Source organism: Tenebrio molitor, chromosome 4 (genome assembly GCF_963966145.1).
Source record: "Tenebrio molitor chromosome 4, icTenMoli1.1, whole genome shotgun sequence".
NCBI lineage: Eukaryota > Metazoa > Arthropoda > Insecta > Coleoptera > Tenebrionidae > Tenebrio > Tenebrio molitor.
Window position 1 is genome coordinate 22988556 of NC_091049.1, and position 19792 is coordinate 23008347.

The following is a 19792-nucleotide window of genomic DNA, read 5'->3' on the forward strand; positions in this document are numbered from 1 at the left end:
TATGCATTACAAAAATACAGCGATTTATGTGTAATTATTTATCTTCTAGGTTCCTGCCAATTGGCTTATCCTAGGATCGTGAGTGATATTGCTCACATGAGCGTTTCAGTATTGTGAGGACGCAGCCTCGTACTTCTTTCAAAATTTACCTGTTTGGTTACAAAGGAAAAGCTAACCTTTTATTTTTCATTTTGAACTAACCTAACTTACCCTATGCACTATCCTACTTAGCCTAGTAATTTACACTATGTACATGGGCGGGGCTTTGACGGGAAGGAGGAGGGGGGTGGAGGAACATGTTGGGCGGTGCCCTTTATTTATTGGTTGTTTGTATTGAGTGAGTGGGCAGAGTCAGAGGCTCGCCATTTTCTATTTACAGTTGTTGTCATTTTGTTTTCATTGGAATTTACGGCCTGTGAATCTCATGATTCCTTTGCATGACGCGGTCATAGCGCAGATGGAGGGGACCTATTTGCTGTTTTTGATGTGGGTGTTTGATCAGAGGATGTGCTGGTGAATTAATTTATGTTTGGTCCTGTTTATATTGAGTTTGCTTAATTCATTGTCATTCGGGGTTTTGATTAGTTGTATGGAATTTTTGTGAAAGAATTTTTCTGCCTGGGCTAGGATGAAGTTTTTGAGTTTTAAGTAGGAAGCGGAGAATCAGTTCCTAATATATTGCATTCAAATACGCTAACCAAGTAGTCCAAGTACTGATCACTCCAATGAATTGTTCTGGTCCCATATTATAAATGCAATCAACGAATGTAAACTAATAATAAAAACATTTTAAATCTAATGGGATGTAACAAAGAAAGACACGAATTACTTAACTCTTACAACTCATGATATGACTCCCTATTCTCGATTTAATAGTTGTTCTAGCAAATCATTGCGACGGGTTTGTATTTCGTTGTGTTTTTCCAAGGCAGTTCGGAGTAGTTTAAGTTCATTGTTGCGTTCCTCTTCTGCAGCTAGGAGCTCACGGTTGACCATCTAACTTGTTTGATATGCACATTTTTGCGTTCTTTTTTTGACGGCTTCTCTGACATCATTTTTCTGGTAACATTTCTGTTGTTGGGTGGCGTTGTGCAATGATGTCAAATCCCGATGGAGGTTCTATGATGGCCACATCATCCTCTACAGGTTCCTTTTGCTGGTGACTGAGTCCCTGAAAGCATTATACCGTATGTTTCAAACAATTTCTGGTCAAGTGGGTTCTGAAAAACAAAAGTATTAAGTTTGTTCCTACAGAAATCCGAAACTATCCGCAACTGTCAGGATTCTGCGCAGTGAAGTTTTGAGCGTTCCAACAGCTTCCCGCACAAATCCATGAATTAAAAATCCCTTGTACCAACAAAACTTCAACCTAGTTCATAACTATAGTTGACTCAAGTTGCAAAAACCACTTGTCATTTGCAACAGAATTTTTCTCATATTTTTGAACCAATTAAAGGCACAAAGGGACTAGAAAATCATTGTTTGGGTTGAATATTTTCCATACAAGTACAGTTTTAAAGTAATTTCAAATGACTAATGCCATAAAAGTGCTGTTGCAAATGCAAAATGGTTTTTTGCGACTTGAGTCAACTATAGTCGAAAAAGTTTCTGACAAATCCCGAAATTTTGTATCCGACGCATGCGCATTCTTGTGTGTGAGTGAGACATACGCGTATGTACGTTCCCCAACCGTTTCCTTGCCTTTATCTTGTCAAAATACTCAAAATATAACCTCAATCATCTCAATATTTTGATTGCTGTCTTGTGGTTGTGTTGTGCGAATATTGTGGTTGTTGGAATAAAGATGAGCGATTTTTCATTGGAAAGCGATGATTCATTATCTTCGCTGAGTGATTCCAGTGGGGATGACTTAGAAGAACTTTTAGAAGACAGGGTTCGGCCAAAAAACGAAAATTATTTTGAGGAAACAATTCCGCAGTACAATGAGCAAGAATTTATGGAGCTTTTTAGAGTTAGTCGACAGGTAGAGTTAAGCCGGCCTGAGATATGTCATTTGGTGGGGATGCACGAAGACGGAAAACAGTCGGACGAGTTCATCTTTCGTAAAATAGGGGTGTTCAACAGATTAAAAATCAGCAGATTTTTTCAGTGACCGGTGAACGAGTAAAAGTTTCCATTTAGCTTAGTTTTTTTGAGTAATTTAAGTGATTTGTCCGCTTAAATTTCCCCCACCAAATGACATATCTCAGGCCGGCTTAACTCTAGCTAATTCTATTGCGGAACGATTTGAAATGAGCGATTATTTCAAACCACAATCAGGATGCTATGGAAAATTATCGCCTCTTCAACAAACTCAAATTTTTTTATGGTTTGCCGGGCATCAAACTGCAAGTTTTAGAGATGTTGCAGATCGATTCAACATTACAAATAGCAGTTTATACCGAATTATTCGACGTTTCATATATTTTTTAAGCAATTGTTCACCTCAGGTCATAAAGTGGCCAACACAAATTGAGAAAAATCAAATAGAGGAACATTTTCGGGAAAATGGATACCCAGGAGTCATTGGCACTATTGATGGATCCCACATAAAAATCGATAAACCTTCAGATGATCCAGAGTCTTACATGAACCGAAAAGGATATTACTCAATTCAGGTAAGTACTACAGTATCTACTGTAGTTTCAATTTGGTTGTAGGTCGTAAAATTTTATGGTACTTTAAGTTAAAGATCTTGCGGGGCTTATAAATCCTAGTCTACCACTAGCAGGTAATATTTTAAGCAGGGTTGTATTGTACATTTGGTATATTTGCATTGTACGGCAAACGGCACGCGCCGCTTTCCAACCTTTTCAAACCCAACCAGTGTGCCCGTTAATCGCTCATAATATCCAATAAAATTTTACGACCTACAACCAAATTGAAACTACAATACATGTCTATTTTCAGTTAGCGTATTAATATGGAGCCTACCTACTTTATTAAAATTTCTTTGGTTTTCAGATCCAAGGAGTATGTGATCATCAGGCGCAAATAAGAGATGTCTTCTTGGGATTTCCAGGGTCAGTACATGACAGCCGAGTCCTTAGATGTTCTCCTTTATTTGACTCCCTTGCGGAGAAATGCCAGAATTTTTATTTATTGGGAGATAGTGGCTAGCTATCCTGTGTTGCCCCATTTATTAACTCCATTTAAAGATAGAGGACAATTGTCAAGAGCCCAAATTAATTATAATGGAAAGTTGTCAAGTAATAGATATGTTATTAGGTTACTTAAGCAAAAGTTTCGTCAATTGTATCATCTTAAATTGAGAAAATTAGAAGATATGGTACATTTTATACGAGCATGCTGTGTTCTGCATAATATGGCACTAGATGATGATTTTCCATTAAATGAAGAAAATAATGAAGCAGGAAATGTAGGCATTCCTTTTTTAAACAATGATGAAAATGATCCAGATGACCGAAATGGTGTTCAAATTAGGAATATATTAGAACAAAGAAGAAGGGGTGAAAGAAGACAATAAATAGCTTATAGTGTAGAACAATATATGTATATGATTTTTAAAATAAACAATACTGTATGAACACTTACATTTTTATTAAATTTAAATTTGACAAATACTTGAAAGTAAGTAGGTATGCTAAACTCATTTTAATCACAATATTCTAAAACACTAGACCGTTAGTTTTAATTACAACATATCAACATGATTGTGCATCAGTCTGTTTTTTTCTTCTAATAAATCATTTCTTCTTTTCATTTCTGCCAATTTTTTTTTTGAATTTCATTTTTTTCGTTTTCAATTTTCAAGCGTTCTTTATAATATTCTTGTCTATCCCTTCTCATATTTTCTAAAATGCGATTTCTGTTGAGCACTGATTGTTGTTTCCGTCTTGGTGTTTCAGTGGGCGTTTGCTGTTTCAAGATTGAAGGTTGTTCAACCGTAATTTCTTGTAGGTTCTGCAGGAGGTGCACTTATTGTTTCCGTGGAAAGAAGAATTGCTGGGGTTATATTTCGTTTCTTTTTGAAAATGCTATCCATTTCTTCGGCACATTCAAAATACTTTCGACCTCTACCAGTTTTGGTCTTGTTGTCTACATATTTCTTATACCCACTCTCAAGAACACGCCACCTATTTTCGCAATGTGAAGCGGTCACATTACTTTTGCACATAATGTTAATTTCTTTTGCAATAATATTGCGTAGCTGCAGTGTCCCCACTTTACTTTTGTGCTTTTCGTACAGGTCTATCAATACCCTTGTACTTTGAGGGTTCCAGGACGTGTATTGCGGCTGCGGTTGCATATCACGAAGTCTCGCTTCAGAAGCTCCAACTTCTGTATCGGCCACATTTATTATTGACTTCATCTGCAATTATTGTTTTGAAGTGAAACTTTTTATGGGAGGGTCTTGAAATTCTGATCGGCAACCTTTTTGTGTGACGAAAAGTGGTGGGGGTAAACACTATCGGGTCGAGTGGGAGCAGTGTCTCGCACAACGGTTACGCCAATATTTCCCTCTCACTTAAATGTAAATTAATCTGTTTGACACGATACAAACATCCCTTAAAATTTTGTATACTTCTGTCTTTGTCACACTCACGGCATTTATCGATAATGTCCTCTCTTTAATTTGGAGGCTTAAAAATGAACAATGAGTTACGCATTTCAATATTGTTTAGTGTTATCGTTGTTTATAATGTATTTTCTTCATTAAAATATACAATTTTGTTGTGAATATGCTATTTAAAAGTGATTGATGAATAATTACAATGTTTCCCTTTAATACAAAAGTTTCACTTCTATCGTGCGTCTTTACGACACATTCTATTTTTTTTAATTTTAGGAAATCTACACTGGCGAAAGAAATTAACGCATCACTTTTAAAACTTTTAAAAACTTGGTTTAAATTAAAATATGACTGCAACTATCCATTGTAACAACTTTACATTAAACTCAAGAATTAAGACAAACAAATAACTTAAAAACAGAAACTTTTAACTCCTTATAACAAAACTTAACATGTGATTAGAACACTCAATATTTAGTATTTCCTCCTCTTTCTCAGTTACTCATTATCATTACCTACCTTCTAAAGTATTAGATTCCATTTTCACCAAACACAAAACAATAATTGTTACAAAATGTGTAGGTTACGTTTTGGACACGTTTTCTAAAACCTACAAATGAAAATTGAAATACCTACTGAAAACCAAAAAAGAACCGCCAATATCCGTTCCTTGATCGACTGTGTTCGGTCTACCTCGGTAGTTTGCTGTTCCATCGGAAAATCCCGAACGAGTTGCAAATTTGTCAAATTTGGCGCATGCGCATCAGTAAAGTTGGAAACTTGTCAGGAATTAATTTGGAATATTGTGTAGGAACATACTTATTAAAAACGTATGGCGTAACTTGAATAATCCAGGCGTAAATGTGTTTATCAGAATAATTGTTTCGAACGAACTGTCATAAAATGACAATTTCAGGAAAAGCTTGAGAACGGATAACGAAAAATAATTTCTTACGATTCTACGAGAATTTGCGTTGGCTGAACATTTAATATTGCCGCCAGGAACGGTCTTCGACCTTCATGTAACAGTTAAAGTTAGGTTATGAATGCAGATCAACAAACACAAATAAATGCGCGCAAATTGTGTAAACAAGTAATGTAATAATAAATAAATAAACAACAATTAACAATGTGTTTTAAATTACTCTAGAGCAAGTGTTGAAAATGACAGCCTTGAGCTTCGATGCACATTGAAAGTGCAGGCCAGAGATCTCGATGGATCAACCTATCATCAAAAAATTGCCACAAATAACGAAGTCTTCCGTGTTGTAGCCCCGTCTTATTGAAAATACCCCTGAGCGAGTTGGAGCTGAGTGATGAAAACATTAAGAATCTTGTTTCGGTACCTTTCAGCTTTTACTGAAACATCAAGAATCAAGATCCTTTCGAACAATTCTTTGACAAGTTGACACTGATAATTCAGTCTGCTGCGACAGTTGCCTGAGAGATAATTGGGGTTCGTCTTCCATTTGACGTTGAGCCTTTGAATAGACTTTCTGTTGACTAGTCAATGATACCCTTCAAGGGAGGGTCCAGCATGCCGAAAAAGCCAGTGAAAAGGGGATACAAAGTTTGGTGTCTTGGCGACTCCACCACTGGATTCATAACTAAATTTCAAATATACACTGTGCCACGGTTCAAACTGGCCAGAGGGCACAATACTTGGGCTAGCTCGATCTCAGGGCGCCACTTGCGGCGAAGTCGGGGGTTCTATTGGTAGCAGGCCCCGCAAGTAGCCTGCTGACCTGGCCAGGGGAGGTGTTTGAAGTTCGCGAGAACGAAAAGAAACGCACAAAGTGGACGTGGCTGGACCTAGGCGCTATTCAAACAGGCGAAACCAAAAAAATACAGACGGGCGAGCTGAGGGAGGTAGTATTGATACACACTATGTAAGTGAAAATTGAATGTAATTGAAATGACTGTAGTTATATTTGAATTGATAAATATATGAATGGATAAATATATGAATTGATATAAATATAAATATAAAAATGTACAATAAAAAGGGGTGGAAACTCGGTTCCAGCAATCCGGCCGAAATAGCTATTTCCGCAGAGCTTTACAACAAGCGAATCTCGCTGATGTCTACGCGGAGATGTTAACAAGGTTATAATGTGATATATATATATATATATATAACAAAAGTAAGTGAGCTATTTCACTTGCTAGATTGAGTTAGTTTGTAAATTGTGATATGGTTAGTAAGATATTTAAAAAAAAGGTTAGATAAAATGAAATTGAGTCGAATAAGAGGGGTGGCTTGCCGGTCTCCAGGAGCAGTCCGCGCTCAGGGGCCGTAGAGGAGCGTGTCCTTTCCCAGTCGTTCGGGGATCTGGTGGCAAAGTCCTTTGAGCGGAGCTGACGGTTCTAGAGACGAGACTGGAGCCACAGAGGTCTCGGGCGCGTCTACGACGAGCCCTACGACGGTTTTCTCTTGACCTCGACGTAAGACGGTTGGGGTCAAAGTCTAGGGGGTGGAGATGGAGGATTCCCTAGAGGAGTACTACGTGTAGCACATTGTCTACATGAAGACTCACCTATACCCTCAGGCAAGGGAAATGCCTCGCAGAAGTCTACTTCGATTGCGTCACGAGCCTTAGCGTTTGGACCAAAATCCTCCCTAAGCGGAGTTGGAAGGGTGTGCTCAAACTTTCCACACGGAGACGATACAGCACACCATCCACAAGGTTTCGACGAATAAGAAGATCCCTGGCACCAGGTAATAAATTGATTTCACTCGAACGAAACGGTCCGCAAAGGCACGTGGCACGGTAGATTCAGAAGAGAAAAAAGTGAGTGAAGATTCTCCTGATAAGATGGAATATTCTCGAAGGAGTCGCGCGCGCGCTTGTCTTCGCGCTAGCAAAAGAGGGAATTTTGTAGGCAACCAACGATTCCTGAAGAGGTATGTTGGGCGAAAAACCAAGGGTGACAACTGGCAAAGTACTAGATGCTAAGGCAGAGTATGGACTTGGAGAGAGAGTGGTAATGGATCTGTGCCAACCACTCATCAATTCGAAATGTCTTGTCACTTTCGACAATTTTTTTACTTCTGATAAGTTGATACGTATGCTACTCAATGATGGAATTTACTCAATTGGCACGGTAAGAACAGACCGAAAAGAACTTCCCAATATGTTGAAAACGAAGGAGAAACTAAGCAGAGGTGAATTTATGTTCAGTGTAAAGGGCGCCGTTGCAGCTACCAAATGGCAAGACTCTAAACCAGTTAGGTACAATAATCTCAACCGCTGCGAATCCTAAAACCACAAAATTAATCTCAAGGAAAATAAGGACGGTTCAAAAAGTGAGGCTTATTGCCCAGAAGCTGTAGAAATTTACAACAGCATAATGGGAGGGGTTGATCGCTTCGACCAAAAAAAAGAAAGGTACGAAGTAGGAAGAAGGTCGACAAAGGGGTGGCATAGTATATTCTATTATTTATTAGATTTAGCTATCGTAAACGCATACACAATAATGAATGTTGTAAAAAACGGGGGAGATCAGTTGACTTTTCGCCTTCGCCTTGCTAGACAATTGATTGCTGGTTTTTCAACAAGAAAACGAAAGGGACGACAACCATTATTTATCAAGAAAAAAACGGGAAGTATTGGAGTCCCTGTAGAAGTAAGAACGGCAAATGTTGGGAATCATCTCCCAAAACAACTTCAAACATACAGCCGTTGTCGGTTTTGCAGTACACGGAAAAATGAAAAACGTTCCAGAGTCGAATGTGCAGGGTGCCGGGTTGCCTTATGTCTAGAACCTTGCTTTCGATTATTTCATGAAAAATAAAAATTGTATTTTTCTAAGCTTTTATTGGTTCGTTTATTGTATTTCAATAATATTTAAATAAACAATTTCATACCCAAATCAAAATTCTTATTATTTTAAATATGACCACGTGATGTGGGAAACATATCACCCAAAACGAATTTCACTTCATGGATAAAGGGAAGATATCTTCCCACATAATTTTTCAAAAAATCTGTCAAACAAAAAAATCTAAATCAATGTTTTATATGCTTTAGATGTTATCTTTGAATTATTTACAGTTCGAAACCGAATTTCCTTCAAGCTAAAAAAAGTGCCCATGAAAGGGTTAAACTGCGAAAGTATGATAACAATAACATAATTTCAAGAATTTTTCAATACTGGGATTTAAAGATAGCCATCTTGTGACAACATGACGTGATAACTCAGAATACTCGACGTTGTTAAATTCCGAAAACTCCTGTAAAGATTCACGCCTTTTAGCAGAAAGAGCAAAATGAGCATAAATTTTAAGAACCAAGTTTTCTGTGTCAAATTCGAGTCGTTCAACTACAGTATTATGTATAACATGAGCATGACAATTAGCTTTGATGATATTGGAATTTTTTTCCTTCCAAAATTCGCGTTACAATTATCTGCGCTTTCTGGGTTTTCAATAAAATTTATAATTTTATTCAGAAGTTAGAAAACGCAAAAAATGGACTATTGTAATAAGTAACTCAATGCTCCCGCCAAATTGCACGCAAGGGCTTGTCCTTGGCTTGGGCCGCTGTCTGACAGCTTTGTCTTTGTCTGACTGTTGTGTTGTGCCGCTGCTATCTAAATCGCTAAAATTTTTGCCAATAACAAAAAATGGAAGGTAAAACGTATGGGATAAAAACACGTCTCGTTGAGGAATTTAAACAGTTGCAAATTAGTAGGCAGAAGATCGCAATGGCGTTTTTGGGTAACTGCACTTTGGTAATCAATGCCACCCCTATAAGAACCAGAATAGACGCAGCGAACGGGATAATTTCACTTCTACCGTTCCCGTTAGTTCCAGCGGGGCTTGTGGGGTTTCGAATTCCCCCACAGCGTCTCAATTTGATATTTCCGAACGTTTTATCAATTATGTTTCACCCTGCTTTAAGAATCGACCTACTTTTTGACACGGACGAGCAGAAAAGGGTATTTATTGGAGCACTTAATCTGCAAGTTAAAAAAAATGGTAGATAATTGTTTACTTCATATTGGTTGTTTTGTTCTTTCAGACCTGAGCAACCCGCCCTCAAATCCCTCATCTGGTCCAACAGATTCAGGTGTTGAAAATTGTAGTAAATAAAATAATTAAAAATTTATGTATGTAATAAAAAGATTTTCGCGAATTTTAAGTGTTTTTAAATGGTGAATTTTCTTGGTCGAATTTGTTAGGCCGAAATCGTATTCATATGTGTGCTGAAATGGCCCCGATAGAAAAACGACAAAAAAGCGAATTTTAACTTTGAAAGTACTTTGAATAAACAGGGTAGGTATATTTGCTAAAAAATGGTGTGTGCTGAACAAGCCATATGGTTTTGCTTTTTTAAACATACCTTTGAAAACAAGGTCAAGATCTTAAAAAAAAAACAAGTGTTCTGAAGGAACCTTATATCTTTAATTTGAACAGACCCATTTACATGCTTTCTAACTTAAAAAACCCCTGTTTTGCGCTTCGCCTTTCCGAATTTGTTTGGACGAAACCGTATTCATTTTTGTGTTGAAGTAGCCCAACAGAAAAACAGTGTAAATTTCTTAAAATTTTAACTTAAAAAAAAACTACTTTGAAAAACGGTACTGTTACGATTTAAATGTCGCGGTAAATCGTAAAGGCGAGAACGTTCTGGAACATTCCAGAACGGGCTCTCGGACCCCGACTTCCGGTACCGGCCGCGTCAATTCGGCGAGAGGAGGGGAAAGATATAAAGGTGGAACCGTCGCCATGTTAGGGGCTCTCGACTAGTTCAGGTCAGAGGTTACGACCGATCCGTGTGTGAGTGTTGTGTTCAAAGGGGGAGATTAGGGGGTGTTTTTAGTGTGCAACAGGTGCTGGCGAACCCGTGGAGGAAGACCGGATCGGCTGGGAAATCATCCTAGAAGAAGCCCAACCGAAACGTCGCGGCGGATAAAGGCTTCCTTCACGAGGGTCATCGACCCAACGCTCAAGCGGATTAATTCCGTCACCCTGTTGGACCGGCGTCATCCCCAAGGACCCCACCGGAGAACAGGACCTCACACCGGACTGTCCCTGGCCGAGGAACCCGAGTACAGGAGCAACACGTATCTGGCAAGGTCCTTCCACGTCTTTCTTTGGTAGTCCGCCATCTTGGCTCATTTCTTTTACGTTGAACACGTTATCAGACCGGGAGTGACCTCGCCAGAAACGACGCGCTCGCTGGCTCACAGAAGTTTTTTTTTGTTATCATTTTATCACTTTGCCTTGTAGTTTTCCACTTTTTTACCGGGGCCCAAAACTGTACAGTTCACGCTTACCCCTAGGAAGTGTCGAGGGGAGGAAGGACCCCGAGGACTATCCGAGGATACGGACGGCGTGATTGACCAGCGGCGGAAGAAGGACTCGGAGGACCTTCCTCCAGCTCCGCTCTTCTCAGGACCCTTCTTTTAGATTCCAAGTCCCAGGCCCGGTGAAAGGGAAGTTTTTGTTAAATTTTCATCCTTAATTTGTCACTGTTAATTAGATGTTCAGCCTGGTAGTACCGGCACTTTTTGTAAATATCACTAGAGTTTAAGCGCCTTCAGCGTGTTAATTTTTTGAACCTTCAGTTCATCACCTACTTCGCATTCAATTGTTAACATTAGGCAGGTCAATTTAGTATCAAGGCCCATATCTTTAATTTGTTCATTATCGAGAATACCACTTGGTTTATATCCTAGCTTAACTTTACATAGACAACTGTGTTTCGCCCGCAGCGGCATCTAAGTTGGAGTTCGTTAATTAAGTGTCATATGTAAAGGCTGGGAAAAACGACAAATTAAACACTGTTATAATTACACCTGTGTTTCTGTCCAACACCTGATACAACACCGTGTTTGTGAGAGATCATTTCTACTGCCGACAATCTTGCTCTCGAGACGTAAGTGTGTTTAGTGCAGGACCTGGAACCAATCAGTCACCGAAATCGTTATTCAAATTTCCCCCGGTGAAGTTGGGAGATTTAAGTTTTCTCTTGTGGTCGTTGGAAGAAGTTTTAAGAGAAAGAAAGAGAAAATAATAACGTAACAGTACCTATATGTATTTGCTAAAAAAAAATGATGTGTGCAGAACAAGCCCATATACTTTTGCTTTTTTAAAAATACCTTTGAAAACAAAGTCAAAATGCTTAAAAAACAAAAAGTTCTGAAGGGGCCTTATATGTTTAATTTTTTTATTAAAATTCGCTTCGCTGATGAGGGCTTCGCCCGAATTTTGTTCAATGGGTTGATTTCTAGAATCATTAAATTTGAACTGTTGTGCTGAACAGACCCATCTACATGAGTTTGTATAGCATGCCTACTACTTTTATAAAAACAGGACAGAATCCTTGAAATATCTGCTTTTAAATAGACCTTTAAAAACAGGGGAAAATCCTCAAAAAAACAAAGTGTTCTGAAGGGGCCTACTAGTACAAAATTCAAAACAGGGTAAAATCTTTGAAAAATGTTAATTTTAAAATATACCTTAAAAACGGGGGTGTTTTCACGATTTTTTCTGCTTTTCTGTTCTCCTTAAAAAGTGGCTGTGTCATTTAGGGGCCCTCTTAGTAGTTTGTTGTAATAGTAAAAAGTCAAGATTAATTAATTGAACATAGATGATATAGCTATCCATTAAAAATAGTATTTTAAAAGACAAGATAATTACAGTACGTTTAAAGACGCGTTAGTGAATCGTTGAGAAAATTGCGTCCTGGTGTACAAACATGTATTTTTATATTTTTCCCATCTGTGGTGAGTTTTTCATAGTTGTGTCGAAGTAGCTCAAAGTAAAGAAACGACTACAAGGTGATCAAGAAGGGCTGTTCGAGTGGGTCCTTTTTGATCACTTGTACAGGGTGATTCTGAAATAAGTTTGGAAAAAAAATGTGGAGTATCCTTGACCAAATTAATTCTGCGTAAATGACTTTTGGAGGTGAAATCAAAAGGATGGAAATTACCCCATATCCTTGTATTTTCAACACCTATGAATAGAGAAAATTTCTCCGAATTTGTTCACTTCATTAGCAACCATTGTTACATTATTCATTAGCAACCATTGTTACATTATTCATTAGCAACCATTGTTACATTAACTCCACAATAAAGTTGTAGGTGCAAGCACACTGCTTTGTAAATGTTTCTATGGAAATGATCGAGAGGAGTAATGTTACGTTTGTGACTGACGGGCACATTTTACCTTTGATTATTATTGTTGCTAAACTACCAAGATAATCAAGCAATCACCTTTAACTCAGCAGCGTACTAGCAATTCTGACCAAATACCCCTCTTGTAAAAATGCTTATTTTTGTAAATTGAGAACTAGCCAGTATTCTAATTCTAAATTTCATAGATTTCCTAAATATCCTGCAAGCCTTCAGAAATGGAAGGAAGCATGTAATATCCCAGATCCAGTCAATTGCTCCTATTTTTACATTTGTAACAAACACTTTCTCGAATCAGATTATACAAATTTTTTACAAGAGCGTCTTAATTTCAAACAGTTCCCAAAGCTGCCTGTGAACCTGTCAATATTTCTGATTTTCCGTCCAATGTGTCTGATCTTGAAACTTCGATAAAACCCTCTTGTTCTTGTTCACAATCAGTTAATATCACCGAGACTAATAACACTCACTGTTAGCGCCAAGACGTACCGCATTACGTGTCCAAGTGGTGATTCTGTATGGTAGTGCTAGTCTTGCACATTCTTGAGTGCGGACCGCACCCCAACAGATTGACTACGCGCCTCGATCAGTGCGGACGCATTATTATTTAAGCTTTTAAGATTAAAAGCTAACATCAGAAGTAGGATTGTGACATATCGTGCCCAATTTAATTTTTTTTCTTTATTTTATTCTTTCCCTGTTGTTAAAACAAAACAAAAAAGTCTCTGTGCCGTGCCCGTGCAAATGGAGGATGAAAACAACTCGAACAGTGTTGATCCTACCGCTGCGGTTGCCACTGGAGCGGGGAACACCACCGAAGATAAAACCGCCCGATCATCCTTGACCACTTTCCTTCGTGTTTGGTTGGACCACGTGGATTCTGGACCCACAAATGTGTCTTCTGGATGAGGTTTGACTGACGGCAATTTTTTTTGGTTAAAGTTTCCGGTTGTGAGGCCGAGACAGGTGAGTGGTTCTCCTGTTGCCGCCTTTAGATCGTCGCTCGTGGGCCAGCGCAAAAAGAGACCTCTGCGAAAATTTTGCAGGCAGTGCTAATTTTGGCAAGTTACTGCATGATGCAATCTCCTATAATTCTGAGAAATGCCCAACGTATGGGTTTTGTGGCCGCATCAAATTACAAAAATTGAATGTTTTGCGTGTTCCATTTACTCAAGGACACCTTGTGAGTTTAATCTGTTTCGGTATTAAAGACGATGCTTTGCAAGCACGTCCGTGCCCGATCAGCGCATTTGTCGCGCCTCCAGTTAAAATTCACTTTTAATCGCCGAGATAGATATTCAAAAAGCAGATTCATTAAAATGCTTTGGATGTGGCCAATTGGGTCACCAAAAATCTGTCTGCACCTACACCTTCAGTCCCGGTGTCAAACTTACACATGACAATGCTCCCGTGCTTAGCTCGTCTTCACCTAATGTTTCGTTAACCTGTGAATTTTGTACACAAATCTGTCATACCGTTAACAAATGTTTTAAGAAATGACTCATTGATTGAACCAGACTTGTTAATCTCTGCCATTTTCGTTGATCGTTTCCGCTTTTGCCCAAAAATGAAGATGGATTCACCCATGTTTTTGTGGCAGTGGATGTGTATTTCAAATATTGTTTTCTGTGCCCACTTAAAAGCCTCAAAACAGATGAAATCGCTAATTGAGCCCAAGATATCATCTTTCTAGTGGATACCCCGGCTCGCATTCTCACTGACACTGACGTCATCTGCTGACAGTCAGACGCGTCTTTCGGCCAAGGGATGGTGCCCGGACCCGACCTGGACGACTGCGACGCTCTTCTTGAGAGTCATCTTCTATTATAGTCTGTTTTTAGCACGACCTGCTCGATGGTCGGAGTGTCTGTAGCGGCCTGGGCGTAGACCGAAAAATCCTATTGCCCTCGTGATTCTGACATTTGGGGTTGTTTTCGGGGTTTGCTGTTACCAACTAACTGTCGTGCTGTCAAATGTGTGACAACGCCGTGTGCATCGTGACAATTTAGACATGCAGTCCACACTTCACACACATGTATCTGCATGATGCAGTTGTCCAGTTCCAGTGATAAATGATACTTTACTTTAATTGTAATTACAGTCTGGATATTCTGAATTGGCAGAAGCAAGATGTTGCGCACTGGTTCGGTTGTGCGGATGGAACAAAGTTTCAGCGCCGCGTTTTTTTGAAAATATCTTGGTCAGTGGCGAGTGCAAATTCATAGAAGAATAGTTTGTCCAAAATTATATAATTACATTCAAAACTGTACGAAACTTAAAGTATACTTTCCACTCATTTCCACTAAGACTGACACGGATTAATTAAGCAAACTAACGGAACTTGTTGCTGCATTTGCCGCAATATCAGTTCTAATATGATAAAAAGCCAGTTCATAAACACTAACAGCAAAATACTAGAAATACCAAACAGAACTAGCATCAACTAAATTAATAAAATGTTCGTTATCAAAGTTCCTTTTAAACTGTGAGACTCTTGACATTGCACTTTGACAACTTCACTGAATTCATTACATTTGTTTGTGAGGTTAGGTAGGTTAGGAAAAATATGTCAATCATCAAAACGGCGGTGGTTTTTAGAATATATGCAGTTATATCAGTTTATAACACGCACTTGGTGTGTGTGGCTGTCTCCTTTTAACACATGTGGGGCAGGTTCGTAGTTCGTTGCCTCTGCTGCGTTCGCTATTGAGATGTCGTTCTGTGCGTCTCACTCTGAACTATACGATTTGAGGAACATGGAACTATTGACGTGCGTCGGTCTCGGCGCGGGCGCAAGATGTCAACCAAACGTCAAAAATTGTTAGGAAACAAGGAAAATGTAATTCGATTTAACCAAAGCTTCGGAAATCACTGCAAAAGTGTTGCAGTAAGCAAAACTATTACACAGATGACGTTCACTACCTTGCGTAATGTGCTATCGTGCAGCAACGAGAGGAAATTTAGTTGAACGTATTCTCCAAACCAATTTTTTTAATAAATCAAAATAAAGTAGTGTCACCACTGTCATCTGAATGGAAGGGTTGGGGACACCCACATTTGTTGGGAAATCCGATGGCATTCATTCAAAACAAATTCAGATTTTGCGCCTTTTAAATTTCAAGAAAGAATGGTTTTTGTTTTTAATAATTGAAATACATTTGGCAGTGGTTCCGACCATAATTTATTCTGTACTGATCGTATCTATAAGGTACGTTGTATGTATTGATACTGATAAAATAGAAATTATTCGATTGTTATTAAAATCGAAACGAAATTCAAAACAAGTGCATCATGCGCATCATTTATAATTAAAAAGTCGAATTATTTGATCATTTGGATTATTCAAAGCGATTCATTCGATCATCAGAATATATCGATTATGCCCAACACTAGAAAATACTATAATTTCTTGACAATAGCGGTAACATAAACAACTCATTATGCCTTGGTGTCAAGTGTCAAAAACGGACGAACGGCATGTCGTGTTCTTGATTCAGGCGTGACGTCACTGCATATATTTCTAAAATGAACCATCTACCCCGCCTGTTCTTTTCGTAATGTCATGATTAGCCGTGTTAGCGGTTGCTAGCGTGCCGTTGATGCTTGGGCCAGTGTGCTTTCTGGCGGATATCAACTTTGACGGTTGATGCTTGGGCCACTGTGCTGTCTGGCGGATATCAACTTTGGCAGGAATTCAGCTGTGCCGTTGATGCTTGGGTCAGTGTGCTTTCTGGCGGATATCAACTTTGACTGTTGATGCTTGGGCCACTGTGCCTTCTGGCGGATATCAACTTTGGCAGGAATTTAGCTGTGCTGTTGATGCTTGGGTCAGTGTGCTTTCTGGCGGATATCAACTTTGATGTTGATGCTTGGGCCACTGTGCCTTCTGGCGGATATCAACTTTGGCATGAGTTTGGCTGTGGTAGTTGATGTTTGGGTCTCTTTGCCGCCTGGGAAGTTCCGCACCTTGAACGTGTACATAATCATCGATATTTTGACGCATATTGTGTTTGTCAGATGCCGAAAGACCCCGATACATCAGTACCAGGACCATCTCATGGAAGTCAGGATGAAACCGAGCCCTGACTTGCGACACGTATACAATTCCAGTTTATTCTAATAAAGTTCCTGAATTTAGTATTTGTTCAATTACAAACGTCAATAGGTAAATCTTCAAATTGACTCCGAAATAAAAACTGGTTACTATTTTTGGGCCGAGAGCGTCCCAATGTCAGGCTGGCCGTGTTAGCGCCAAGACGTACCGCATTACGTGTCCAAGTGGTGATTCTGTATGGTAGTGCTAGTCTTGCACATTCTTGAGTGCGGACCGCACCCCAACAGATTGACTACGCGCCTCGATCAGTGCGGACGCATTATTATTTAAGCTTTTAAGATTAAAAGCTAACACTCACAATACAATTCAGTCACTCCACACCGACAATGTTCACATCTCTTCCAACACATGTGACAGTTTGCTTGAATTGTCAGTAGATCATGATTACTGTGAACGTGATTCATCAAATATTTTTACATGTTCTGCAATAGTTGATCATTCTGATAAATATTCTTTTCTCTTGGAGAATAAAAGTGGTATTTTAAATTAAGTAGGTATAGGCAGAAATGATTTAACACCTCAGAAGTCAGAGATGTACAGAATACATCGCAATGTTCAATCGAAGTTAAGTAAATTGCTAAGTTTACTTAAAAGAGAAAGAGAGAGAGCACATTTGACTTCTGTTAGAAATTTATACATCGATGGACGGTTTGAATTTATTGAGAACGTTCAGCGGAAGCCTTGTGGACGATGCAAGATAAGGCTTTTGCATTATCAATTTATAAACGAAGCCCCCGTCTGTATTGATACTTGCAAGCCTATTTTCAGTTACCGTCAGTCAAAAATTTAAAAGATCTTTTATCTAAAATACCATTTGAATGCGGAATGATTAAGCCTGTTGTTGAAAATTTAAAAGTACAAGTTGAAGACATGGATCAGCTTGATCGTTGTTGCACCCTAATCTTTGATGAAGTTTCTCTGTCTAAAAGTTTCCATTATGAAACCTGTAAGCAGAGAATTTGTGGATTCGAAGTCTTAGGGTCGTTAGGACGTACGGATCGCTGTGCAAACCATACTCTTGTTTTTATGGTAAGAGGCGTCAGAAGACATTATAAGCAAGCTGTTGCATACTATTTTACAAGAGATACCATAAAAAGACAACAGTTGAAAGAAATTATTGTTAATATCATCAAACAATTACAAGAAATAGGGCTTAACGTTGTAGCTACTGTTTGCGACCAAGGTTCAACAAATAGAGCTGCTATAAAGGAATTATGCGGGGCTAACACAGATCGACCTAGCCCCTACTACTTTGTTCTAAATGGGAACAGAATATGTACAATTTTTGATGTACCTCATTTGCTTAAGAATACTAGCAATGCACTTATTGATTGTGCTATCGAATTTTCTAACAAAAAACACGCAAAATTTGAACATATTCAAGCACGATTTAATTTGGATCAACAAATACGTACGAGAACATACAAGCATCTACCTAAATTAAAAAATGAGTATTTTAATTTTAAGGATAGCTTTATGAAAATGAAACTTAAAGTTGCTGATCAAGTCATACAGTTGCACCAGCAATAGAAACATTTACTGATAAAGGTCACTTACCCCCAGAAGCCATGCACACTGCAGAATTTGTATCAACAATTGAAGCATTGGGTGGAAAAACAGCGTTATCCAGAAAACATCATTCCGAGATAAATCAATTTGAAATAATTTGAATGCTGCAAATGACAAAATTATATGAGTTATGGTGCTGTGGCTTGTGAGGATTATTATTTCACTGAGTCGCTATTGTTTTCCTTCAAGAAAAAAAGTAATACTATAAAACAGATTTTTCTACAGCCCATTTAAAAAAATAATGAGAACGCTGTTTTTCCACTAAATTTAAAATCATTCAAGAAAATGCGATAAAGAAGGTGATTTTACATAACCGAACCATCGATGTTAACAAAATAGTTATTTAGACAACGAGTGTTAGAAGTGCAACTTTTTTTCATAAGTGTGGAAGTTTATTAAACGAGTCGTAGACGAGTTAAATAATCCACACGCATGAAAAAAAAGCAGGCTAACACGAGTTGTCTATAAAAAATTTTTAAAATTTCATATATCAAAACCTAATTTAACTGTAATTTGTGCTTCCATTTTGGTCAGGTGCGGTGGCCGGTTGTGGTAACTAAGGAAACATTATATGTTTATTGTTGTAAAATTAATTTGTCAGTTTGATGTCAGTCTCAATAAAAGTCAAAATGAGTGATTCAGATGAAGATCCTGAAATTACTAGTGGACTAAAGAAAGGTGGGTTTAATGTTACTAATTGTTCTAATCGTTATTTCAATTTTCATTTTGATAAATCACTTCTCTGTAGAATACGTAGGTATATCGTTCATTCATGGATTAAAACCAAGCAGTTAAAAAAAATTGCTGACATCATAACTTTTTTTCACTAAGTGAAAAAAAGTGATACTTCTAACACTAAAATCAATGAAAAATAGTCAACTTTTTTTAATGAAATTTAAAAAAAAATATTTTTAGATTATTGTTCTACGAATTACATATTCGAAAAATACTTTAGAAAAATATATTCAGAACAATTTGACGACCACGTATACCATCACTATTAATATAAACGACAATTTTCAGTGTTTTCAAGGAAAAACAGCGTTATAGAGGTTGGGCTGTATTACGAGAACGTAAAGTTGCGATTAAGGTATAGAACGATATAACTTTATGCAATTATAACCTGTGGAAAATTCATGAACATGTTCACCGCTGAGACGGCCCATTGTTATTTTTTCAGTTACAACTTCTTAACCTTGCGTTAGATAAAATTGCGATTTTCACTACGGTATCCTAGATACCTTAACAATCGTTTCTACCAATAATACAAAAAACAGCGTTAATAGCTTAACGCTGTTTTTCCACCAAATGCTTCAATTGATAGTTTATTTGACTCATTAAATGGAAGTCAGTTGTATCTTTCAAATGTGCCTTATCCAAGGACTCGTTGCATTTACAGTTTTAGTCGGAGATCTTACCCAAAATAAGGG

The 19792-nt window shown here is 38.2% G+C and overlaps 1 protein-coding gene and 1 long non-coding RNA gene across 3 annotated transcripts in view; one reads left to right on the plus strand and one right to left on the minus strand.

Moving 5' to 3' along the window:
* Positions 1-19792, minus strand: part of LOC138127828 (uncharacterized) — a 102835-nt gene continuing 83043 nt past the window's right edge. For both annotated transcript variants that reach the window (XR_011158448.1, XR_011158446.1), the window contains one exon: positions 1-1171. The gene's annotated coding sequence lies outside the window, so the exon portion shown is untranslated. The remainder of the gene's footprint in view (positions 1172-19792) is intronic.
* On the plus strand, positions 1168-3723 carry LOC138127831 (uncharacterized). The gene is made up of 2 exons (XR_011158450.1): positions 1168-2618; positions 2965-3723. It is a non-coding gene; the product is annotated as an uncharacterized lncRNA (long non-coding RNA).